This window comes from Haliaeetus albicilla, chromosome 6, assembly GCF_947461875.1.
Source record: "Haliaeetus albicilla chromosome 6, bHalAlb1.1, whole genome shotgun sequence".
Taxonomy (NCBI): domain Eukaryota; kingdom Metazoa; phylum Chordata; class Aves; order Accipitriformes; family Accipitridae; genus Haliaeetus; species Haliaeetus albicilla.
In genome coordinates, this window is record NC_091488.1 from 16,272,365 (window position 1) to 16,299,805 (window position 27,441).

General features: G+C 44.7%; 1 long non-coding RNA gene across 1 annotated transcript; it reads right to left on the reverse strand.

Moving 5' to 3' along the window:
- Window positions 1-26,529, reverse strand: LOC138685586 (uncharacterized). Its single transcript, XR_011324882.1, has 3 exons — window positions 26,418-26,529; window positions 25,097-25,436; window positions 1-3,007 (listed from the first exon to the last, which is right to left on the reverse strand). It is a non-coding gene; the product is annotated as an uncharacterized lncRNA (long non-coding RNA).
- Window positions 26,530-27,441: the final 912 nt, after the last annotated feature.

The following is a 27,441-nucleotide window of genomic DNA, read 5'->3' on the forward strand; positions in this document are numbered from 1 at the left end:
TCCCTCCCTCTTCTGCCCTCCAGCAGGGACCACCACTCAATGTAATCCAGCTCCTACCTCACCTCCTCAGGGCTCTGGCACAGGCATGGACAGCAGAGCAACAGCCACTTTGCTGCTTCTCCACCCATCTGGCACCCAAGGTGGCTGCCTGCTCTGCTTACTAAGTTAACCCCCACGGAGCTGTGCGTTACCACTGCTGTAGCCCTCAGGTGTCCAGGCAAGTGCCCCAGCGCCTGCTCACCACCCACTCCAGCCACCTGCAGCAGCCCTGCATTGGGCGCTCTGCTGTGAGCCATCCTCCAATGTCATGCCAGGGCCCACAAGAGGTGTAAGAGAGAGTCTTTCTCCAGGAAAGCATCAGGAGAGGACAGTGATCTTGGGGTCCTCAAAGAACCCATGCAACATCGCAAGACACTTGATCTTGTCTCCCAGCTGGACCACAGGGGCAGCTATCTCTCTTTAGGAGAAGCCACTTCCAGTCCCACAAGGCTGGCACCACATGAAATATCCACTGCACACCAGCAACAATATGCAGTTGAGTTTCTCCCTTTTTTGCAAACCATGTGCATCCTATATGCTTGTGTACAGGCTAATAAAACAGGAACTGACTGCCACTGAAGCCTCAGAGCTCTGCCACTGTAATAATAATTATTGTTATTAACAAAAATAAGTGTCTTTCATGGGCTTTTCAACTCAGAATGGTTTAATGATTAATAAAGATTTGCTGCAGTACTGTACTTAAAATTACAGTAGAAAACTTGGAACATGGATGAAGCTAAGAACAGCCCGTACCAGCTTAGAGCACATGTCCATCTAGCCCAATGCCCTGCATTGGGCAGTGCCTAACAGCATACATCTAGAGAGAGCTACCAGAACAAGAGAAGAATGTATCGTACCTCCTTGATATGCTCTTCCAGTCTTCAGCAATCTACACCTCCTGAGCTAAAGACAGAGGGTTAGGTTGTTGGGAGTTTTATTTATTACAGCTCTCGGTGAATTTTTATTATTTCAGTGATTTCTATCATCACTTTCTGAGGCCCATCAAGGCTGGGAAGTCTTGTGGTGGCGGGTTTTCTCCATTGCTTCTCAGTATCATCCACCTGGCCTGTTCTCAGACTTCAGCTCCCACTGTAAGCTGTAGGATAGACACTTTCTTTTGCTAGGACTCCACAGAGACCAGTGTGTCCCATGAATCAGAACAAACTGGCTAGTCCAGTATCCTTCCTGCTCAAGGGATAGCTCTTACTGAGGAACAGCTAGCATAGCAGTTTTGCACTAATTTACTGTGTCATTCCAACTCAACAAGCACGGGGAACTTTGTTCACATGGTGCCTAATAGCTGAAAATGTTTTCGGGGGCCTAACCAGCCTGTTCCTGATTCCAGGACTGAACATTTCAGAAAAGGGAACAAATCTGGCTTCATCTTCCCATCTTTACATCCCAGATGAGTAAATAAGGAATGACAGATAATGAAAAGCCAATGTATAATTTGTACATATATAGCCTTGCTTATGTACTATTTAATATATTATTTAATATCATTATCAATGACATAGATAGTAGGATTGAGTGCACCCTCATCAAGTTTGCAGATGACAGCAAGCTGCGTGGTGCAGTTGATACCCTAGGGTTCCCATCCAGAACAACCCTAACAGTCTTAAGGAGTGGGCCAATGTGAACCTCGTGAAGTTCAACAAGGCTAAGTGCAAGGTCCTGCAGTTGGGTTGGAGCAATCCTCAGTATCAATACAGACTGAGGGATGGACATGAGTTGGCACTTGCAGCCCAGAAAGTATCCAGCTAGTCATATGCTGGGCTGCATAATAAGAAGCGTGGCCAGCAGGCCGAGTGAGGTGATTCTCCTCCTCTGCTCCACTCCATGAGACCCCACCAGGAGTACTGCATCCAGCTGTGGGGTCCCCAGCACAAGACAGGCATGGACCTGTTAGAGTGGTCCAGAGGAGCGCCACAAAAATTGGGACCTCCCATTTGGGGAGGCTGGAACACCTCTCCTACGAAGAAAGGCTGAGAGAGTTGGGGTTGTTCAGCCTGGGGAATAAAAGGCTCCAGGGAGACCTTACTGCAGCCTTTCAACATATAAAGGGGGCTTGTAAGAAGGATGGAGAGAGCCTTTTTACTAAGGTGTGTAGTGACAGGACAAGGGGCAATGGTTTTAAACTGAAAGAAGGTAGATTTCTCTTGGACATAGGAAGAAATTTTTTACAATGAGGGTGGTGAGACACTGGAACAGGTTGCCCAGAGAAGATATGGATGCCCCATCATTGAAAGTGTTCAAAGTCAGGTTAGATGGAGCTTTGAGCAACCTGATCTAGTGAAAGGTGTTGCTGCACACGGCAGGGCTGTTGGACTAGATGAGCTTTGAAGGTCCCTTCCAACCCAAACGATTTTATGAGTCTATGTATGGAAAAGGGATAAGCTATCCCAAACAGCAGAGTCTCCCTGTGATTGCCACAAAAAGTGAAAAGGTTGCGAATATGAGGGAGATAAGCAACTGGGAGGGATGCTGGCAGCACTGACCTGCTTTCCTTATCATTGGACAAGGACAAATCAGTCATTCCCCCTGCCTGGCCTCTTACACTTGCTTCAGTTCATCCCTTTCTCACAAGAGGGTGATGGTCCTCCCTCTCTGGGCAGTAGTACACAAGTGAATCCCAGGGGGGAGGTAAGACCAGGTGGAGCAGTTAGAAATCTCCAGAGCATGCAATGAGCTATAAACCATGGCTGTGAAGGTTCCTCCACACTCCAGTTACCTGGCAAACAAAAAACATAACTACTTTATCACAGCCTACTGACAGGCTCCTGTTAAAAAAGTCAGGATTTAGCAGTCCAAGGATGGAGCTGGAGCCATGCTAACATCCCTTCTCTCCTGAAAACTTCAGGCCTTGCTGGCAGTTGCCTGGCTGCACTGTTTCTCTTCCTCCTGTCTGACCTCCTCTTCCTCCCATGGCAGCACAGACTCCCAGTGTACCAGAACTGGCATTACAAACCTATATAAGAAACAATTCAGTAATCAGTCAGCACAGATTCCCAGCACCTTGTTGCATGTGGATAGTAAACATTCTTCACATTCTCAGTAATTCATTAAAAGAAAACCCAAATCAAGATATTGCTGGTTTTTCAGTTTGTCTGCTTCCAAATACCTAATAATAAAATATTAGTTACATTAGAAATGATTCACACAGACACTGGGCTTTGAAGGGGAGAGAAGCACAGTTAGTATGCAGCAGAAAAGGCTGCCTGCATGATTTGTTAGCTCTGGAAGTAAAAGACAGCAGCTAGCACAGTGGAGTCCTGGTCCCAGCCTAGGGCTCCAGGGCACGCCTGTAATACTCCTAATAAATAATCTTGAACATATTGCTGAACTCAAATTTGGGTCCCAGGAGCTCTCCCAAGCTCTCCCTCCACAGCAACCTTACAGTCCCCATAACAACCTGGCTAGTTCAGCTGTCCTTGTCTTTCTCAACAGTCCTGTTTCCCACTGCTCTGTAATAAAACATTCAGACTTACACCCTAAATCCCTGTCCCTCTTCTCTTCTGCCATTTCTGCTTACGTTCCTTTTTCAAGCACTCCCCTTTGTCCCTTCAGCCCATCCTCACAATGACCTGTTTGTGCTAGGACTGGGATGACAAGAAAAGTGCACCTCAGAGGTACCTGACTGGGGTACCTAGCACATCTGCTCCTAACCCCTAGGTTTGATATCATTAAGGAATTTTCCCTCAGGAAGCAGAAATCTGAGTTTTCTTCCATTCCTGTTCCAGCAAAGGCTGTCCCCTTCTCAGTTTGATCTGGGTGCTTTTACCATACCCGACCCCTACTACTGCAGAAATCAAGCATGTTGATGGTTCGCTTGGTCAGACCTGATTATGTTCAGTCACTCATTTTGCTCTGACAACTTTTGGTGCAGGTTTGTTGCAGCTAGCATTTTTCAAACTGTGGTTTGCAGACCCTGTTGAGAGGTTTGTCTGTGGACAAATGTGTCTGTGGACACATTCCTTCCTACCTTTAAAGGGATCTGCAAAAGGACATTTTACACTCCCTGTGCAACACTTGCAAATCAGCAAGTCAGCACCTCAACTAAGAAGTTGTAGGGGTCTGCAGACTGGAAGGACTTGAAAACTCCAGCACAGGAGGTCGAGGGCAGTTTGTGCCTGTGGTTGGTGAATGGTGGGAGAGACTGCTTCTGAAGTAACATGTTGCATGGTTGCCTGATGCATCTACAATGTCTTGCTATTTCTTCCAAGCTTCCAAATCCTACCAGCTATCTGAAAACTTACTGACTCCCCTCCTTTTCCCTCTGCTGAGCAATTACAAAGAACCAAAGGTCTGGAAAGTATTTCAAGCAACTCAGAGGGAACTGTCAACAAACACTGACTGAATTATAAACTGAAAATCTATCATTATCCTGAATGATGGATGGTGGAGGGCAATGGACTGAGAGCATGTAGAATTAATTTGTCTTTTCTCGAGCTGGTTAAAAATTATTTATTTAGAAATGTTGCTGCTTGGGGGAAAAAAAAAAAAGTCTTTTTGTGGTTGCACCTTTCTTTTTCAAAATCGTTGCTATAGGCCGAAAGCCCTGGTCTTCAGCCCGTAACACAGTTAGGCCCATGCTGTACATGCATCGGCTTCATGCCTGCAGAACGGGCTGCAGTGCCCCAATGCTCTGCACCTTTCAGCAGAGAATCTCAGCTCTTCTGTAAACGCTGCTGGAGTTGAGTGGTGGAGAGTTTGCCAAAGGCAAAATGAGAACAAAAAGCCCTTCTCTGTCTGGCCACTCCCTGCCTGCCTCCCTCCCTAACTGCACAAAAACAGTAATTCTGTGTGTGAATAAAACATGTTTGTTTGTGTACTTTTGGACAGTGGAACTGCAGAATTCAGCTAAATACATCCCTGATCTGTGAGAACCAAAGCACAAGTGCTCTCATTTCCCCCCTTCAGCCATCTCTTTCAACAAACTTACCCTTCTGAGCCATCCATTCATTTCCCTGAGGCTACACTGCTGCTTAAAAGAAATGAAATGTTCAAAATATGGTAGAGTAAACCTATTTTGAAGAAATAAGGAACAAAAACTGGAACAACCATGTATCTGTCAAAGCCTAATAACTCCAACAGTGTAAATTTCTTTCCCTGACCTGCCTTTGTCCATGATACTTTGACATTGAGCGAAGCTTTCCAGAGCATTGCTACACTTCATGAGGCCATGCCCAACTTTTAGATGCTGGGTTGCCATGGGGAATTCACAGCATCCAAGATACAGGGGCCTCCGTTCCCACAAAGAGGCATGAGAACAGCACGCCTTAAAGCAAGAGCCCCAAAGTGCAGTTTGCTGAACCAGCCAAGGGAAATGCCAAAAACATGGGTATGTCTCAATATTGTCCCTCTCCAGGACTCAGATGCCATCAGCAGTTTTCAGAAAAGTCCTCTCCCTCCCAAAGGTGGCTAAAGGCTTCTCAACAGTGTAGGCAAAACTGAATTTTGCTGCTCCAAAACTAACAGGCACGAAGAGGCAAGAGGTAGACAAAAGAGTAGTGCTAGGTGGAGAATCAGGGGATGGAGACTGGAAATCCAGGGTTTGCTGGTCCTGCTGGCTTCCAAGGAAGACAGCTAGGGGCAGTGATTCTTGCAGGCAGGATCATCACGGTCTCAGACACCCAGAGTCTTCCCTGGGTAGCAGCAGCAGCAGCATCCTGCCTAGACTTTCCAAGGCTGACAAAGGAGACAGTAGGGTAGTTTTGCCTACATTGTTCCTACATAGGCTGCTGCTGTAGATACCTGTACAATCTGCCTGTGCCTGGTCTTCCTATTCATTGTACAATAGTATCACCACTTGCAGCCAGCCTCCTCTTTTCTAAATATTGCCTTACTGGCTGGGCTAGGGAGTTACAGGGCACATCTGTACAGTCAGACACAGCATGAGACTACGTTAGCTCTGCCCAAGCCAAGAGGGTGCAAGCTGGTGCCAGTCACAGCCCTTTGCCACCACTGAGCATGGGACTGCACCTAGCTCTCAAATCCAAAAGCAAAAGCAGACCTTCTTACTGCCAAAATGGCTCTGATCCAACATTCATAGGATTGGCTCAGGTCCCACCAGCTCAGTGCCAGCATGGAGCTGGCATGACACTGACCTCACCTGCTTCCACAGCCATATAAATCCACACTGTCCCCCCCACCCTTCTTTCAGGTTCTGCTGAATTTGCTGATGGTGTGCCCCAGACATGGCTCCAAAGGGGCTGCAGAGTGAGTGCTCCCCTGGGTCACCTGCGATACAGATCCATATCTGGTCAGGTAGGAGGGGGAACTTGACCCCGATGTCCTGCAGCAGGGATGAATGGGGAGAGCCTGGAAATAAGAGGGGTACTCTCAATCTGCCTTTCTGTGATGGGTGATGTGGTACAGGGAGTGTTTTCTGGGCACATTTGGTCAGAGCAGGAGTGCAGCAAACACAGACTAGGAGCACCAAGCTCATGATCTTTAGGGAGGTGGGGCATAAGAGAGAGTCTTGTTGCTTTGACTCCGTCAAAACAGCATTACTGCATAACTCCCAGAAACAGGATCTTAGCTGCTTTCTCATCAGAGAGGCAGATAAACATGGACTTCAGCTGTCCCTCAGGCAACTTAGCAGTGGAGCTAAATTTTGAATCCAAACAGTGATGTTAAGGTAGCTGGGTCCCACCTGGGCTGCCTAGCAGAGCTGGGTCTGAGTCTGAAGTATGTGGTGCCAAGGACTTTTTTATCATTTCACGAAGGATGGGCCACAGTAGTGAGATACATTGCTATGCCTGTATATACTCAAAGACAATGGTTTTGGTCAATCAGTAACAAGGAAACCTATCATATGCCTGATTTTGAGCCACTGACCTGAAGTTACGTAACAAAAACACAACATTCATTTAAGCTTCTCCATAATATAGGGGTGTGTGTAGGGAGACGGGGAGGGGGGGAACCAAAAACAAATAAGTTATTCTTGCAGATTTGATGAAAGGTTCATGGGCCAAACAGTTTTGCATGAAACCCAGTAATTTTTACTTCCCTGCTCAAACTTGAAACCAGCCAAACTGCGTGTGGTTTGTGCTATTGCTGTGAACAGCTTATATGGCCATACTAAGAGCACTAGTAATTAGACTATCACAGCTATACATTAGTTAATAGACAGCAAAAATAATCATATAAATGTCATGCTTTGATGCCAGAACTCAACAAATTCGAGTAAATTCAACAGTGTTTGGCACAACGGAGCATTCTAAGAATTTGTACATAATCTGCTTTTTTGCAAACCTTTTGAGAAGGAGCTATTTACATGGTAAGCATGTTTTTCTTCAAGAGATTATGCTCCTTCCAAGTCAATTAACTACATTCCAATGAAAACAGGGAGAATTTTAAATAAATGATACTAGCCTGTTCATAAAGAAAGAGAGAGGGAGAATGAGAACACAATGGAAACTCTGAAATTGTGGTCACTTAAATAAAAACCCTTCTGTGCACAGCTGAAAACATTTGCTCTCCTAAAATACTGACATTTTACCATGGGAGAAAGAACAAGAGCATTAATCTTACAGGGGTTTTCACTTGCTTTGGTTGCCAGAGTGTCTCTGTTACTGTCTCACATTATGATTGCTATATTAAAGACATTAATTATACAATTCAGTGACAGAACAATCAGGAAAAAAAGGGCAAGAGAAGTCTTATGTGGAATCAGAGCTGAACAAACTGAAGGACAAAACAGCAAGGATTGGAATACAGCAACTTTTCTTTGCTGAAAGCACCACTGACCTTTCTAACATCTTAGGTAAGCAGCTTATCTTAGCATTAGCCCACAATACCACCCCAAAAATGACTACCTACCATAAGAGGTAAAGATGGGGTTCTGAGGCAAGGTGTTTATATGGCCATTACCCAGGAACTCTGACACAACGGGAGGTGATAAGAACAACATGTCACAAGCAACTTGTGACCCCAATGGGTCCAGCTTGCTTTGACAGCTGCTACTCCTGGTGGCCCCACCATGTGAAGACCAGCTGCTTCTCAAGTGAAATTCAGCAGGCAGCAGCTTCTACAGTAGCTTGAGCCACTAACAGGCTAAAGGAAGAAAACACTGCATTGTCCATCCTGCCATCTTCATTACTGAGGAGGAAGAGGACACTCAGTCTGAAAGCATTCATATACTTTTTTGTGTGGTTATAACAAAAAGGAAGATCCTAACAGCTGAATTCCCTCCCTCTGTGTGCCTTAAGGGGAGGGGAGCCAAGATGGCTTGGCTCCAGAGAGGAGCTAAGCTGGGTTGGGAACACTGAGTGTTCAGCTCTTATACAAGTCGATGCCTTCACATCTCAGTAAATGCCCCACGAAATGCAGGCATCCTCTGAAGGTGTAGCATTTGTACAAAGTCGGGACTGCCAGAGTCCTTGGAAAAGGATAGCTCCTGTCTGTCACATGGAGAAAACCACTAGGTATAAAAGAGGTTTGGATATCAACAACCTGTGGTGTGGTCACTATGCACTCGGAACTTAGACGATGTATTTTTGATACTTCAGATTCCACACTTGGGTGCACATGTCCAACCCTCCATCTTCAATGGAAACCTATCTGTCTATACACAAAGGCAGAGCCAACTCTCACATTCCTCTTCACTTGTCACATTGATAAAGCATGAGTCATATTCAGATGTCAAAAAGGGTCCATCCACACAGAGCTTAAAAAAAGCTTTAGAATTCTCTCTTAGGACAAATCCCAGCCTATTGCATTCTACGTCCATCCTGTGAGGAGCCCGCTCTGAAATGGGAAAGACTGCTGTTGTTGTTGTTATTTTTACTCCCTTAACATTATGGACCAGGGCCCCTTTATTTTAGGCACTGTACAAACAAATTACTCAAACAGTCCTTCCCTCGGGTGCTCCCCAAATAGGAGTGCCTAAAATCTTTCATTCGTCTAGACCTCCCACTTCCTACAAGAACATCTATTTACATCAGGATTTCTGAATGTGAGAAAATAGCTGAAGTTCATCTTCTGTGAGCTGAGCACTGCCAAGGTTAGAAAGAAGCTTTCCCTGGGTTCATACATCATGCAGTGGTGGGGTTGCTTCTCTGGAGCATGTGGTTCCTGGTTCTAATCTCAGCTGTGGTGACAACCAGTGTGTTCAGCTACTACATGAGAAAGTTTGCTAATTGCCAGTGTCTGTGCTAGCATCTGACAGATACAACAGATGTCATGGCCAATTTTCAATTATGTGCAGAAATAAACTGCATAGCCTGGGAGAAATCAGAGCTTTCAGGACTTCTGCATCCCCCAAATCTTAGGTGTTTCATCTGTGTGCCAATAAAAAGAAGCCACAGTGAATAACAGATTAATAAAAAGCCCTTCCAGCCTGTCCTGGTTTCAGCTGGGATATAGTTAACTGTCTTCCTAGTAGCTGGTACAGTGCTATGTTTTGAGTTCAGTATGTGAAGAATGTTGATAACATTGATGTTGTCAGTTGTTGCTCAGTAGTGTTAGACTATAGTCAAGGATTTTTCAGCTTCTCATGCCCAGCCAGGGCACCTGACCCAAATTGGCCAACAGTGTATTCCATACCATGTGACGTCCCATCTAGTTTAGGAACTGGGAAGGGGGTGGGCAGGGAATCGCCGCTCGGGGACTGGCTGGGTGTCGGTTGGCGGGTGGTGAGCAATTGCCCTGCGCATCATTTGTACATTTCAATCCTTTTATTACTACTGTTGTCATTTTATTAGTGTTATTATCCTTATTAGTTTCTTCTTTTCTGTTCTATTAAATCGTTCTTATCTCAACCCACGAGTTTTACTTCTTTTCCTGATTTTCTCCCCCATCCCACTGGATGGGGGGGGAGTGAGTGAGCGGCTGCGTGGTGCTTAGTTGCTGGCTGGGGTTAAACCACGACACAGCCTAAAGCTTTATTATGGAACTTGAAACATCCTTTCCTCTCTTTCACACAGACTGTACTGTCTCTTGCAGTCTAAGATGCAGGCAGGAACTCAAGGCCTTGAAGAACAGTGCTCTCTTGGACTGTTAACAGCTCTAAGAAGAGCTGTATTTGAACTGCTGTCCATTGCCACTGTGCATTTTATAGTTTTATTGCCCGCTCAGTAGACAAACACCCACTGTTCTTGCACCACTCCCAGATCCAAACCAAAGGCATGCAGGCCACCCTTGGACATGCAAGCTGCACTTCAGTAGCTTGGTTCCAAGGAACTTTCACCAGGCAACTGTGGTTCTCTCTCTTGGCCAACCTTGAAGTTATAACAAGCCTCTTCTAGCCAGTTTCTCTTGATCACCACACCAGCAATTAGCTGAACAGCCTCCCTGGATTTCTGCATTATCCTCTTGTCTTCTAAATCAAATTTAATAATGTTTCCAGGAGTTGAAAAATATCATAGACCAAGCTATAATTGCTTTTTGTCTTTGATGCCTACCAGAAGCAAGTCTTGACTAATAGGGCTCCTAGCAATTGAATTCCACCTTTTTGTCTGCTTCCTTTCCCGGTGAGCTGCTACAAATGAAGGTTCAGTTTCCCTGGCAAATTCCACAGCTGTGTGAAGTGTTCTTAGCCTCCTTTCACATCTTGGTCTGTAAACCTAAGTCCAGCTGAACATCTACAGATTGGCCCGCTGTTAATTTATCTTGGAAAGTCTCATGTGGATATGCCTGGAACCTAAGTTTTCTCAGGTCCTCAGTCCCCCCAAGATGGGGCCCCTTTTCTTCTCTTCTAAGTCTCATGTCAAGAGTGTGAGCCAAATATGGATATATGATATCCTACATCCGGATCTAAATAAAAACTGTACCACAAATCATATTTCCAAGATTTTTTTTCTTCAAGCAACTTGTCTTTTTTTCCTGAGGAGCACATTCTACGGTACTATTAGAGCTAGTTGCTATTAGGTTTGTTTATGGAAGGAGGAAAAAATTAATGACAACATCAGAGACATTCTTTGGTGAGATCCTATTTACAAAGTATGCCCACAAAGTCCTGTTTCCCAGAAAAAAAGTAGAAACAAATGACAGCAGAACATTTTCTTGCTCACAGTTACTAAGTCTCCCCCTTCTGTCAGTTCTGCTTTTTTTCATGATGACATGCTTAAGTGTCTTAACTCTACGTTGCCTTGCTTTTTCTCACGTACAGTGATTGTCAGTGACTGTAGACCCTCCATTTTACAATTAGAGAATACCTCAGCCCTTATTTCTTAGCATCTGACTAGGCCTCATCTGTTTTTTTCCTCCCATTTCACTGTGCAAGGATCTTACTATAGAGCAAAGATTTTGCCTCAAGGCAACTAGTAACACCTTGCTATAAACAGCTCAGTATCACATGCTATATTCTACTCTGCATCTTCTGAGGCCATAGTTCATCCCTCAGTCATATGAAAGCTCTGTGCTGCCAGGTCACGTAGCAATTGAAGGCATGGTCATGTGGGCAGACTGTGAATGGTCACTGCTGTTAGCTAGATCACACAGCAGTGATTTTGTGCCATGGACACACTGCCAGGAGTGTCCCAGAGTGCCTCATGCTCAGCTCCCCACTTGTTTTTCCCAAGAACGGTAGGATGCCAGCAGAGGGAGAGTGAGACTGGGGACTTGATGCTGGCTTTGTACCTTCAGGACTGCTCTGACTGGATACCCTGTAATGCCACAGCTATTACAAATCATGAAAGCTTCTCCAAGACTGCTTCTCTGCTATTTCCACAGCCCTTCTGTCCATAACTACTTTTTTACTCCCTCATCCCTAAAACATTTCCTGTGATTTATCTTCTTGGGCTACATCAAGGGCTCTTATCGTTATCTACTATCTCACTGTGCATAACCTGCATATGTACTTCAAAGAAGCTGGATTCAGAACTTTCCCAATCACAGCAATAGGTTTTTGTTGTCCTTTTCAGACAACTGCTTCAGATCGTGCCTATGTAGACATGTACTGACAGACCTGAGGTGTTCTGTATGCTCCATGATGGCTTCATGGCATCCTAGGAGTCCTAAGGCAGCTCTTTGACTTCTGGGTAGAAGTTAGCCTGTACCTGTCCATGATGATATGCCCTCTGACAGGTTTTCTGATACTCCCAAGTACAAGCCTGGAAAATAAGTTCTACCTTGCACAGTTCTCCCTAGTGTCATTTCTGGATGCACTAACTCTGGAAAAGCAAAAGCATCCTAGGAAAAACCAAGTTACTGTATTTCCCAGAGGTGCAATCCCTTTCATCTTGTTGTAAAAGGTAAAAGAAAACAATTGTTTTCCTTCACAATATTCATCAACTTGTTGTTGTGTATAAAACCTTCCAAGTCAGGATTAATCTAGCCCAAATGTAGGCTTCCCCCAATGCAGTCACCAACCACTGAGCCAAGCTTCCTTTGTAGTCAGCCAACTGAGGTGCTTTGCAGGGCATGATTCAACCCAGCCTCAAGCAGGTATCTAAATTAGGGCAACAAAGACCTCAGGGAATCAGCTCTGATAGGGACATCTACCCCTAGACATCTAAAGTTCAGTAACATGAATCCCACCTCCAGACACTTTTCGGCTGATCCAGTTTATCAACAACTGTCATTTACCTCAGCAAAAAGCAGACATTTTCACCTGTACTTTTATTTCTGTACTTTTAATGAAAACTCCAGGCTTGTACCCCAGATGACTGGGAAAGACTAACCCTTCAGACAGCACCAGGGTCTTAATAAGAATGGAAACATCTTCACAACACGCTGACTTCCAGTTTGAGGACTCACCTGGACTTTTGTCATCTGATTTCACACATAGCTGCATTCCCAAATCAAATATATACTTAATCAAGCACCTTACAGGACTCTGAAGTATATATTTTGCAGCATTTCAGTCCAAATTACCTGCTATTTACTTACTATTATTGTTCAAACAACTCCCAAGACATATATGGAGCTTTATAAACACATAAAGCAGATAGATCTCAGTCCGTAAAAGCTCTGAATCTAAACAAAACATAGCAGCAAATGAAGACAGACTGTTGTGTGGGGGCTGAGGAAATGGTTACAACCAGCAAGGATAATTTGGTATAGACTTCATATTAAAAAAAAAAAAAGTTTGCACATTTTTCAGTTGATATTTCTGGCCCTGGTATTTTATGCTTGAAAAGCTTCTTCCTGACCTGTCTGGTTTTATTTGCATTGAACCATTTGCTTCATCGGAGTTTCCCAAGAGACTGCAGGATTGTCATAAACTCCCTGCCACTCTATTTTAAGCAGACTATCAATGTAATTGAGCATTCAAACTCTTAGGAGCTGTCTCCACCCTTGCTAGCAGGCAGGGAGTGCTGACCACAGGCCCCTCTCAGGTTGTCTCCTAAGGTGCTTTCAACGGTGGCCTTCCTTGGAAGACCCCACTCTGTTTCCCATAACTGGCAGCCTGGCTGAGGAGGAAAGGAGATGGGAAGAGCTTCTCTTCCTGCTGCACTTTTGCACACAAGACGCAGTAGTCTGGCACCTCATTTACTGCTTGTGCCAGGCACAGAGGAAGTCCAGAGGTGCCTCGCCAGACACAGCTGAGCCTCGGTGGGGTGTGCAGAGGCATAACAGGAGCATGGCAATGCTCCTCTCCGCACCTCTGCCTCTCTCTGCACCACCATGGCTCGTGGTGAAGGAGCATGGAGGAGCCAGGGAACCACTCCACACCAAGGCTGTGCCTCTCTCCCTGTAACCCTACAGGCTGATCCCAGCCCTCTGGGCAAAATTTCTGTGCCCTGCTGGGCGGGAGAGTAGATGGAGCCAGGCTGGCAGGGGACAGCAAAGCTCACTGCAGTGGGGAATGTCACCTGTGCTCAGGGCTCAGCGCTGTCCTTCCCTGTTCTCAGCCAGCCCCTGGCCATGCTGGCTGGGCCTCACAGGCAGCTACGCCATTCGCTGCAAAGGGGAAGAGAGGGGTCATATGAGGAGGAGTGCACCTAGCACAGAGGGTGGGATTGGTCACTGCCACCCTGCAGCCCAAGGCAGCTCTGCAAGGCTCCTGCCCCAGGCAGGCAGGGAGGTCAGAGCTGCTACCCACATGGTTTCCAACTTCCCCATTGCCCAGACAGCTGGCTCCCAGGCACGACCTTGGAAGCCACCACAGTTGACAAGACTCGTATTTTGCAGTTACAGACAACAATAATTTTAATTAATTTTCATTAATAATATAAAATATCTTAGCCTAGATATGATAATTTGATACGATCATATGATCTTGTCCTACTATAAAGAAGGTAAAAAAATTGTTTATTGGCCTCCTGACTAGCAGAGAATTTCTTCTGACATTTTGACCCAGCTCATTTGTCTTCTCTCCACAACTCCGATATTTCCTGATCATCAAACCTCTGTTTAACATACTTAATTCTATGCTGACACACACTGCCTGCAAGAGCTATTCATCCATCCTAAATTACTACTCTTATTCTTATCGTAATTTGTCTCTAGTAGTAATTACATATCACCTCATGCTAAATCCTGAATGTAGGCCTACCAAGACAGTTAGGATTAAATGATACCACACCTATTAGACAGCTGTTCATGTGTATACGTTGCTGAGCACAATCACAGTAGGGAGACAACTCCCTCTGCTTTCCCTCTCCACCTCTCCCTGCCTGCATGCCCTGAAGCTTGGGTCCAGCACATTGCCTTGCAGCAGCACGAGTGTCTCTGCTGTAGGGTTTAACATGCAATGGAAGGAATTGGGGAATCTCTGACCACCAACTACGGGGTCAAAATACTCACCAGGACCTCTGCTACCACCACACTTCAAGCAGTGCCAGCAAGAAAACATCCAACATGTCTTTTAAAAGAGAGCACACACACAAGAGGTTTTCTGTCCTACCCCCAGACAGTGTTGAGGTTGTGGCACACATCCCCTTTTCTCACAGCTGCCAAGACCACTGTCACACCCTTCCATCAGGAACAGCCATTGACACAGGTTCTGCATGTGGCGATGACTTACCCATTGTGGTTATAACTATAGGCACAGGAAGCCACGCAAACATGCATAGCACATCTATGCAGAGGTCTTCTGATGAGACCTGCAATCCCCCAGCCTGGGGATGCTTCTCTGAGCTTTCTCTAAAATGCAGGCCAGGATATCAGCACAACCTCCTCTGTCACTCTGGTACAGTCATCCTGCTGATTGTCCTAATGATAGTCAAACCCTAGTAGTGGCTACCCATTACTACTATCCATAAAACACAGGGATGAAGCTCCCCAGTAGTCCAAGGACTGTTGACCACTGTAATTCCCTCAACCTCCCTTCAGAGAGCTTGCAGGGAAGCCTTCGACAGAGCATAAGCTCCTCCACTTGCTGCAGAAGGGTGAATATTATCTCTAGTTCTTGCATACTGTATGGTGGCATAAATTAAATCAAAGTGGAGCTGAGGAAATCAATTAGACTGAAGTCTCTGCAGGATTTAGATGGTTTGCAGTAAATAAGGCCTGAGGCCACACACTGAATGCTGAGAATGAACCAGTAATAACGAATTGCTACCCAGTCAATGAGCATCCAGCCCGCACACTAAAGGGGCCATCATGTCACAGAAAATAGAGCAAATGAGCGTGTAATTGGAAACCACATCATGCTGCATACATGCAAGCAGCTGGGATGGACAACACACAAGCAGTTTAATTCTTCTTTGTAACTTTTGTGCGCTTTACGTCCCAATCTTTACACTTCCTTATTTCTTAGACTGAAGGTACCTATATGTTGTAGGGCAGAGACTTATTAACCATTGGTATTACCTTCATCAAACTCAGCTCTGACAAACAACTAGTGAAACCGCATCCTGAAGCAATCAAGGGGTATTCAAAATAGGCACATGGGAAGTAGCTCATGGAAATGTACTGGGCTGGAGCACACAAAATGTGCCTGAGTAACCCCTGGGAAAAGCATGGCTACATGCTGTTTTGCAAGAGAGGCTGCACTCTGCAGAGAGGTAGTTCAAAAATCAGCAAGACTACAAATTCCTTTGTGTGCTGCCATAGTATCTTATTGTGAAAACATATATGGATCTGCAGAAACTTATTCCACCTGCCTTGAAGGGACTAAGATACACAGCGCAAGCTTGTAAGGGCTGACAGCTGTAGAACATCAATAATTCAAAATCTGTGTATGATTCACACTGCCCAACCCATCCCCCTAAGGTTACTTTTACTTAATATTCACAGAAGGCACATTGTTATTTCTTCTTCAAAAAAGTCATGAATAACTTACCATTCATTACCCAAGCACTTTTTTTTTTTACAATTGACTTCATCTAAAGAATAAGTAAGGGTAGAAAATGTTGATTTCCCAAACTCTTAAAATCTTCTTAGCTCATTGTTGTTGAGCATAAAAGTATTATTCAGAAACTTTTAGTTTACAAAAGGCTATATTTTGGGGTTTTTGTTTAAAGGGCTTAACTTTGTTTTGTAAGCAATATTCACCTCTGTTCCTAAAAAAGTAACCCAATGAAAAAAGAAGGCAAAAGCCAGACTAGATGAACATTTCCATTTATCAACAAATTAATATATCAGAAGTCACACTTCAGACTACAGAGAAATGTGGACTGCTAGAGTCCTGCTACACCCTGCCTGGCAGAAGATGGTAAATTCTCAAGCACTTCACCTTGGACCATTTTAAATGTCCCAAACTAGAGTGGGTTCCTCTACCCATCGCTAGAAGAAGCAATGTCTCCATTGCAGGCCTCTTCCGTGGGATGAGGTGGAATCTGTCAGCAGTCAGCTGCTGGATTTCTGCTTGTGAATCACGTATGAACCCACTGGGAACAGCACCTTTTTGAAAGCAGTGTGAGGCCTGTCCTCAGTTACCACAGAAGCAGTGGTTTTGACAGAATTGGTCCACCTGGTTGAGATAGAATGTACTTCTTAGAGATTTTATTTTGATTTCAAGAAAAGTGATGGAGTTGGGATGGGATTAGGCCATTCTTTCAGCATCACCGTCAGCCAAAATGGAACCCCCCAAAGGGATCTTGCCCTTAGACCCCAGCTGCTCAGTCTTATCCCATGCTGCTCACTCCCTCCCATTAAATCGGGATGTTGATCTATGTTAAAACAAACCTTTTCTTTTTGAAAGCGTGACTAACTTGGACTGGTTCCCAATCCAGTTTTCTCTGTGGCCTTGAAAACACTTGTGCTAATGTGTCCAAAAGAGGTGTGGTATGGGAATTGAAGTAAGCACTAAAGCAGTAAAAGGGCAAGGTTGTTTCACTCACTGGTGTCTGCTAGTATAAAATGATCTTGAAACTAAAGCACTAGTGTCACTGGATGAAATGAGCATCTTATTTCTAGCCTGAATTTGCCTCTCTTCTGGTTAAACTATAGCTTCCTCTCTGTTTTCAGAATTTTTTTACTTATGTAAACACCTAAAACTGTGATATCTCCAATATCTTAGCTTCCCGTTTAATAAGGCAAATTAATTGGCCTTCATGAGTGTTTAACATGCTTATTTCATGGCACAAGTACGGTCCCCCGTATGACTTTTTAAGTCCTGCACAGAAGGGAAGGGATGATATTGCCTTGTCCTTGGCACTTCAGCATCTGTTTGGTACGGCAGCTTCACATCAGGCACGTGGTCAAATGCAAGTCCATGCTTCACGCCTCTGCCAGTGCAAGCCCAAATGGGAGTGCAGAACATGCCTCTTCACATCTTGCATGTAGGCTTTGCACGCCCACACCCACGCCCACATGGCTTGCGTTGCCAGCACGTCAGCCCCAGAGGAATCATAGAATTGTAGAATGGTTTGGGTTGGAAGGCACCTTCAAAGATCACCTAGTCCAAGCCCCCTGCAATGAGCAGGGACATCTTCAACTAAATCAAGCTGCTCAGGATCCCTGTGCCTCTGGACACTGGTCAGCCAAAGGGGCAGGAGAGGCCCTTTACAAAATGAAGGGCTTGTGCGAAGATTTCTCTCTCCAACTGCATTTCTCCTCTCACAGAGGGAGCCTGGTGTAGCTACTGCAACACCAGCAGTGACTCAAGCTGATCTGTCCCCTTAGCACAGAGCAGTGCCAGGAGGAGATGTCAGCCTGGGTCTGGGCTGAGCTGACCAGCCCTGCATCCTGGAGCCCTTTCCATGGGAAAGTCTGAAAAGGAGAGGGACTTTCTACTCTTTCTTGAGGTGGAGAAAAGGCCTAGAAAGTTTTCAATTTGTCACCTGAGCCAAATATATGCCCATGCAGTGAGTGAATGGCTGTGCTCATTCCCTCACTCTGCTCAAAATCTTCTTCCTCAGCATTGCCCTGATTGAATTTTTCCCTCTTCAGCTCCTGCTGTGCCTTGTCAGTCCTACTGACACAACTCCTACATCAGCCCTTTGGCTCAGAGCAAGCAGAGCTTTCTGCTAGTCAAACAAGAGTTTACTAAGGACAGTGCTGAAGTAGCCCTTTACTCCTAATTGAGTTCAAAATGAAATCTCATCCTCTGGGACATAAACATTCTGCAAAACCACCTCCTAGAACAGAATACAGAGTGAACAAAAATACAGCAGAGAGCACCAACACTGAACTCAGAGACCAACAGATCCAAAAAACTTTGTTAATGGCAAAATGCTAGTGAGCAGCTCAGGTTTTAGCTCTCCCATCAGCTGCCTAGAACCAAGCTAAGCTTGGGTTTTGCAGCAGTGCTCTGCAGTGCCAAAGAGGGGTTGAGACAAGGAAAACACCTAGAGATCTGTGGTGCCTAAGCAAGTTAAATCGAGCAACATACCATTAGTATGTGTCACAAAATGCTTGGAAATTGTTTTCTAAGCAACTGTGGCTTTAATTTGTCTCCCACCGTCACTAAAACCTGAAAGTACGTGTAACACTACCACTATAAATACAGGGTAAATCTAGCTAGCAAGTGACTTACAACTGTAATAGCCATGCCACTTTTAAGTTTATGTATGTGTATATATGCATATATATATTACATCCATGTTTATATACACACTTATACATATACACACACATACATATAAAACCTGTTTTTCTATGTTGTTACGCTATGGGCCTATTTAAAAAAAACCACCCTATCCTACAAGGCATAGTGAGCTCTTTGCAAAAATCAGCAGTTCAGTGTTTCATTAGATGCTGCTTGGTTATGAATTTTTTTTTTTTAAATCTTACTCCATGTGGGGGTACCAAGCACCAGTTTGCTCAATTTAGACATTCATGTTTAGCTTCCATGAAGGAAAAGTTAGAGCATGACACTTGAACTATTGGACTAAAACCTGGCCTCATGTCCCACTAGAAATTCAACAGAAGAAATTTAGCAATATGATCTAAATCCCAGCGGTGCAAGTCTTCTCTTTTCCCTGCAGAGTCTCAATTTCCCAACCTCTTCTGTCAGCACTAACAACCAAGTAGAGAGTTTAGGGAACTGCCTGAACTCAGATCTGCGTGTGATCTCACCTCTGGGTTAATTTTTCAGTCAAATCAGCCCTTTTCAGTAGCTCACTGGTGGTCACATGTATGTGAGGGCTCCCTTAGCATGGAAAGTGTCAGGCAGGGTCAGAAAAAGGGGAGCTTTGACAGAGATCAGCTCCAACCCCTGTTGAGCAACATCTCACTTACTCTTGAAAGCTGTTCTGCTGTGTGTAACATATTCCCTGGGCCAGGACTCAGTAGCACAGAAGTGGGTGGGAGACCTCAGCCTTGAGGTAGGACCACAGAACGTTTTGGTATTTCAGCACAGAGTGTAGAGCACTCAGGACGCCTGAGTTATCACACAGCCAAAGAGGTGGGACACCTGGTTCAAGACACTCATTAGCCAGGCAGAGGCAGCCCTTGGATCAGGTATCCCACAGCCCAACATTTAGAGAAACTAAGGGCTCACCTCCACTCCCCAACCTGGCTTTATGAGTGGTGCCATTGTCCCAGATACTGACACCACTTGTGCTCAGAGGAAGCCATTAATTACCAGCACTTTCCCAATGACTGAGGCAGCATTTTCCAAATAATGTAAAGGAAGGAAGGAAGAGAATTAGCCAGAGACTTCCTTTCAAGTGACAGCTCTGCAAATAGCAGAGGTGAGCGACCCTGGTAGCACTCTGCCCACATACACACATGTGGAGGCCTACGCATGTGCATGGCCAGTGCTCTGCTCTGCCTAACTGGTTTTCAAAGCTTCTGAGCACTGCTTGTTACTACTTGTTACTGCCTGCTATTGCCTGCTTTGAGTGTGTGGACTCTGAAGGCCTAGCATAGGCAGTGTGCAGTGCTAGGAGCAGGGTATTCGCCACATTTTAAAAATAACACAATGCATGCCTCACGCCTTTGCTTGAAAGATATCTAAGTGCTTTATAAATATGCATGAAGCAATCCCTAGTGATGTGCCAGAAATGTTCTATAGACTGTGCTGAGGCATGTTCCCAAGAGTGAGGATCTGCAGAGGCAATTCACAATAAAGCAGCATCGTTATTGCCTGTTCCTCCCAGTTCACCTTGAGAAATGAGATGTAAATACTGTAATGGCAGCTCTGTATTGTTTGTGCAAAGCAGCCAGCCTCAGAACAGCACAGTAAGGAAAAAAGTATTTAGATGCAGCTCCCAAGTTATATTACCTCCTATGAAGACACAGCCCATTGCTTTTTCACATGTATAATGCCCTCTATTGCTCCTCAAAGTATGCTAAATCACATTGCTGCCTCTGCTGATTAGCAGAGACTTCATATGAGAGCTTATATGCAACATGCTGTTGCACAAACCCAGAATTATAAACAAAATGGGTTTCCAAATCATGGTATCAAGTAGTTTGGCACCTACCCCTCCAGCCAGCTCTCTGGGTCTGCAGTTAGAAGGTGTTGAATAGGGCAGAGCTCTGAATTTGGAGAGCCTAATATGATCAAATACCGGGAAATCTGTTCTGTGACTATGCAGTCAAGTGCGTGAGCCTGGCAGGAGGAGATTAAACAAGATTGGGGTGTAAATTTACATTAGTTGGAAGTATAAATCAGGCCTTAGATGCGTTAAGTAGACACTAGGCCCATAAATAATGACACAAGCACAATAAACAGACTCTTGGCAGGAGGCTTTCCTTAGGACACAATAGTAGAGGCTCCTGAGATTTGATTAAGGGATAGAAAATAACTAAAAAGGGAAGGGAAATGCTATCAGTCCCCAGTGTGTATAAAACAGGGGACTAAACACATCAGAATAACCTTGAGGTATGCAGGCCTCCCTGATGTTTCTCAGCTTCTCAACTGCCCACATTCCACTTGCAAAGATGTAAATAATGAAAAGAAGGCTCTGAAGCACTTCAACAACAAAGCAGTTTCCAGGTATTCTATCAGCAAGAGCAGTTTCCAATGTTTATCATGGAGTTAGAACAACAAAAACATTGCTCAGGCTTAATCTCATTGGCCACTATAAGATGGAAAACAAAACCAATCTCCTCTATCCCTCAACTTTTCTAAGTTAACTGATTTGCTCTACATTGGCACTTTTGAGTCCTCCTCTGAGGTGGTGAGCTCCAGAACCTTTCCAGTTAGTCAAAACACTGCTATCCAGGTTACTAAGGCATGGATACAATCTCTAAATAAATAAAATGCTTTTTACTTTTTCCCCTAAGATTCTTATGGGGGTTTTGTCCTCTCCAAACTCAAGATGATGACCACAGGGCTTATTTGATCAGCACCACTAAGGAAGAAGGCTTTTGACTGGTTTTGGAATAGGTTCTAGGTTGCTATTCAGTCACTGAGGGATGAATAGTGGGTGACCTTTCCATGTACTCATGAAGACTTCCAGTCCGCACCCATATTCACATTAGAAAGTGAACATGAGTGAAAGGACATCTATACAAGAGGGAAACAGACAGGAAACAAACACTAGAAATATTTGTGCTTATCCACACATGCATAGGACCTGGCCTCCCTATGGCTTGCTGTTTCCACAAAACCCAGTTTGCCCAGCATAGCCTAAAATGTAAAACGGGTAACTGCAGAATGACTAAACTACAAACTCTGCTCTGGGTGTGTTTTGGTCAAGTCTGCCCAATATGCTGACACTTCCCTCCTGTAAGCACTCTGGCTCTGTCTATCCCTTCTGCACGCTGGAGAGGGGAGCTGAGCATAGCATGGGCCTCCTGTATGACACCATGAGGCAGGAATGAGGGGAGGATGGTGCTGGCTTCTGTCACCGAGAGCATAAGCACCAGGGGGCTTTGACCCCAGGTAGCATAGAACTCCTGAAGTATTACTTTTGTCCAGCCAAACACTACATCACTTTGTCAATCTTGGCCACTTCCTCCACGAGGCAGGGAAAGAATCTGTATTGCCAAGCCCATGTTCATCTGCCCAGACCCAGACTGGTTTTACTTTGCTTCGTACCCTCTGCATCACTGACAATGCATCTCCCCATTTCAACAACTCTCCAGGTAAAGCTGCAACCAACACTGGTCTCAGTCAGTGCACAACTGCGATTCATCCAGGAGGCTGAGTCCTAGAGAAGGTGAGTATGCCCATCTAAGTACAGGTGATAGCAGCAATGCTTACATAAAGCAACAGGGATTAAACTGAATTTGCCTCCTTACCTTTAATTCTCACCATCTCCCATGCTGAGTCTGATGGTCATAACCAGTTGTAGTCTGTACATACTTTGTAAAAACAGGTCTCCATTACTTGCTGGGCTCTACTGATCAAATCTTTGTCTCTTCCTTTTCAGCCACTAGTACTACCCTTATATTCTCTTTTTAGTAATCCAGAAAAATTTCCCCATCTTGCTTTCTGGCATGCTTTCTGGAGCACTAAGAGCACACAAAACATTCTTTCTGCTCTCAGCCTCTGTGCCTAGCACTACAGCATTCCCATGCAGCCACCTATAAACTTCTGCTTAGCTTCTGAAGCTGTGGTTTGAGTGGTGCCAAGTTTTCTAAATCTCTCTACTGACTACATGTGCCTGTCAAATTTCAAGAGTTGCTAAGCAGGCCAAATAGAGGCAATTTATCTTGGAAAAATAGCAAAAGGCATGCCCCTGACACTATGGCATCCCATTGCGAAATCGCAAGCATGGAAACACCAAAGCTTCTCAGCAAAACCTCTGAAATAATTTTATTTTTTTAATGCAGTGTGGACAAAACAACAATTTTCAATATCCTTAGTCTTGGAAATGATTGAACTAATCTAGACAAGTCTTCCCCAAAAACATCAATCTGAAGTGGCTACTTGAACCAGGAAATACCTACTAAAATGGTTCAAGATTAGCAAAACCAAGTGAAAAAAGGTGTAGGTCTAAATTCTGGACAATACAGGAGACCTACCTATGCTATATATGTGTATGCATATACTCTTGCATGTCATGAGAGAGAATAATTAATTTTTTAGTAACAAGCATCATCCTGCTCTGGCACCATGTGGGTTCTTCACAAGTTTGTCTGGCATCTAAGCAGTCTCCTGGGGCAGCAAGACAGGTTGGAGCACATCCAGGTTTCACCCCCACTGGCTGTCAGGATGCTCACAAAGATGTGTACTCAGAGGTAAGATGTGCTGCCTATGCCAACAATTTAGAAGTAGCTGAAGTGCCCCAAAAGCTAGGAGGAAGGACTGTTTGGAAAAACAGATAGGTTTAACACAGTGATAGCTTTCTTTTAAAGTCAGGCAAAATGCAACACTTTAGGATAGTAACAGTTTCTGGGGCAGGGGGGACACATTGCCTTATGCCAAACATTTCCCAGGCACTATAATGAACAATAGGCCTCTGAGAAGCTATCTTATCTGCATCCATCTGCATCCCAAATGTGAAACACTGGCACAAGTGAAAATTCAACTAAAGCCTCTTTACTCACATCCAGAATCTACATGATGTCCCACAAACCCAGACATGCAGCCGTCACAGCCACGTGCCTGTGCAATCCCCACTACACTCTTCTTTCCCATTTCCCTTAAGGAATCTGGATGAGGAAATGTTTATAACAGGAATGACTAGTGTGAGTGCTTAAGACAGAGATTTTAAGTCAGGGAGAGACTCTCCCCGCTGTCCTCCTCCCACGGATTTCACATTTATACTTTCTTCATATGAGGTGTTGCTCTCACTACACAGAATATGACCTAACACTTAGAGGTGCAAGTTTTGCTGCACTCCCGGAGATGCCTCCTTCTCCCACTCAGGTGAGACCTCACAGGCCAAAAGAAAGGGGAAGCACTGATGGATTGGACACCTAACTGCATCCCATTTAACTGGTGTATCACCCTTAGGAGGTAATGGGTGGGCTGTCAGCAGGAGGCAATGGAGCAATCCATGCGTGCATGTGTTTCAAACTACTGCTTGCACCAGAGTTGTCATGCATTTAGTTGCTATCATAGTTCTCAGCAGATGTGGACTGGGAATTCCTCTCTTGAGCAGCCCTGTTGTGACAGCAGATCAGTATTTGTGAGGAAAGCTGGCATTCAGCTTTGATACTTGTTAAATGTCACAACAGGTAGTAGAAATAAAAAAGTAAACACCCCAGTCAGGGGAAGAGGGAGATTCAACTGGAGTTACACCCCTCAAACTCATACCTCTATTGAAGGGAGAACTTGCACGTTTTCCAAATACTCTCATGCATTCAATCTCAAATCTCCCTCATCTCTCCTGTTGTGCACTACACAAATTTATAGGTCTGTTTTCCTCCTATTTATTTTGTTTAGCATCTCATTTCTAAGGAGCAGCTTCACCGTGCATAATGGAGCAGCTGCCAGTAAGTCACTAGGATAGACAGCCTTGTTTTCCACAGGGAAGTGTGTGTAGTCAGAAAGAAATGAAGCATCTAAAAATAATGCCCTTAACACTCTACATGCAGCTGGTTTTCTCCAATTTTCCACTGGCCTGCTGGTGTATGCTGATGACAGTGTAAGAGGAGATCAGAGAGCCAGCTCAGTACTTTTCCATGGAAGGATGAAATCTCTAAGAATAACAATTTATCAGAGGAGCTGTGTCTGTTTGACCTGGCTCATTTTCAGAGATTAGAAACCAAATAACTCACAATGTATTGTGTTGACTTTGTGGGCTTTTTTTTATCTAAGAAGTGATTTTCATGTTTCATCAGTTCTCGCCGGGGGGGGGGGGGGGGGGGGGGTGGAGAATGCACATCTGTCTTCCAAAGTGGATCAGTGAGAGGATAATAACAAATAATGAAAACTTACCCATGTGGAGTGCCTTTCATCTCGAAGGATCCCAGAAATGCTGTAGTTTGTGGTCCAGTCGTGAACTGCTGAAGACACTGCTGATTTCAGTGAGAGCAGAAGCATAACCCAAGGCAGGGCAGCATTGCTGCAACCCTGCAGGTAGCTGGCTAGCCTGCAGAAAGCTACATATATATTGCTGGGAAAATAAGTGCTTTCGAACTGACAAGTCATATGCTAGTAGAATTGGCACACTCCGGCCTTCCTGGGGCAGAAAGAGAACTTATACAGAAGCAACCACCAGGCCTGGTCTTCCACACTGCCAAATGAGCAGGTCAGTTGAAGGGAGTGGTAGATAGCCCTGTTGTGATGGAGGAGACAATTATAAAAAGAGCTTGAAAAAAACCTCATCGTGACAGTAACTGACAGGCTCACTATCACGATCTCACATATAGAAACAGACCCTGCATCGCTGGCTACACATGTACTAGTAGACTGCACAGTGGCATGGCTCATGCACTGACCCTGAGGTCAGCTGGCACAGACTGGCCACATCTATGCTATTAAACTCTCTTAGCCTACAGATCAGGGTAGACGCATTCAAACTGCCTGTTGGGAATGGTCCTTGCACTGATGGAGCTGGCTGCCCCTTGCAACCACCACCCCAGGAACTACTAAAATATTAACTTAATAATTAAACAGCAGGGAAAATCAAGTTGCAGTGCCTCGGCTCAGGCTCTTGTAGTCTTTTTTTTAACTAATATAGAAATAACTAGTGGCTTCAGTGATGTAGTGTTCCATTTGCTGCTGGGTTGGCCTATACCCAAAGATGTGGATGCACACAAAGTCAGGGACAAGCTGGAAAAGCCTTAAACTCCTTGCAGGTTTTACCAGGCAAAGCCTGCCTCCATGCAAAGCCAAGAGAGTGGAAATGAAGTGGCTAAGGATGCTTGCAGATTACAATACTGAGATGAAAAAGCAAAACCTATACACCAGCAAGGAGTCAGATTCCACTGTTGGTTAGCTCCATGCACTCAAAGGCATTTCCTTATGCTGTCTTCTCCCCATCCTCTTTCACAGCATACAAAACCCATTTGTGTTAAGCTTGAGATGTACATTCCAGCTCTTTCCCAACTTGAGCCCTGATTACTCTGATGACTTAGAAATGCCAGGTGCAACTTCAAAGCAAGAACTTTGGTAGGTTATTAAAATAGGATCTCCAAATTAGATGTCAGGGACACACATGTTAAAAATATAATGACAAACAATGAAGATATGAACGCATTCTTGAGCCCCTAGACAAATTGCTGAAATTCCCAACAGAGAACTGAAATAGAACTACCTGGATTCAGTGCTGGAGAATGACATGAGGAGTCCCATGCAGGAGACTTTCTGAACTCCCCAGCCAACCTAAGGCACAGGGAAAAGTTCTTTCCCATCTCAGCGGACATCTGTCAAACAAAATGGGATACATTTTCAAGGGCTCTGCCAAATTTAGATGTTGTGTACTCCTGCCTGGCTGTCATGACCACTCTGGAGGTCACGCAATAAGAAATAGTTCTCACAGCGCAAACCCAAGTGAAGCGGATTGCATAGCAACCTACTTTTTCAAGTATAATACAAGCTTCTCCATTCCTTCCAGGAAAATCCTGTCTACGTGCTATCATGCCACATCCCATCTCGAGTGCTAAATTTGTCCAACGCACAACATCTGGGAGATATTCACATGCACATGAAAAGCCCTGTCCTGCAACACAGAGGGAGGAGCCACGTGGAACCACACTTGCTCTGAATGTTTGCCAGGCAAAATAATACTGGATACTATATATAAAAAGGTGCAATTTAGAGGCCCAGATCTGCTCCTCCTGAAGGCAATGGCAAAACTGCCACCATCTGCTGCAACTGCTGATCCTTCAGGAGACCCTCAGAAAAAGCAGCAGTGAGACTCTGTCATTGGATTGGCAGGAGAAGCTCAACAACACCGTGGCAATACCTGCAGCAGGTGGCCAACAGTCAAACGCACAGCTGCTGCAAATGCCTAGCAAGGCAAACCCCAGTGAGAATTACAAATAAATTTAGCCCTTTGGAAAATACTTATGGCTCATATCATAGTCTGAAGTTATGAGCTGGGCAGCAGTAAAATCCATCGTCATTAGGGATGTGGCTTTTTCTCATCTAGCAGTCTCTTTCCAGATGTTTCTGTGATATTTTTATGTGAATTTTCTTTCCAATAATCTCATTTAAGAATCCCAATAAACTTCGAAAAACTCAAAATATGCTGCTGGGGTGCATGCCATATGCTGCTGCAGCATCCCAAAAAACCTCAGTCGATCATAGTGCTATGCTTGTAGACAAGTCTTAGGCCC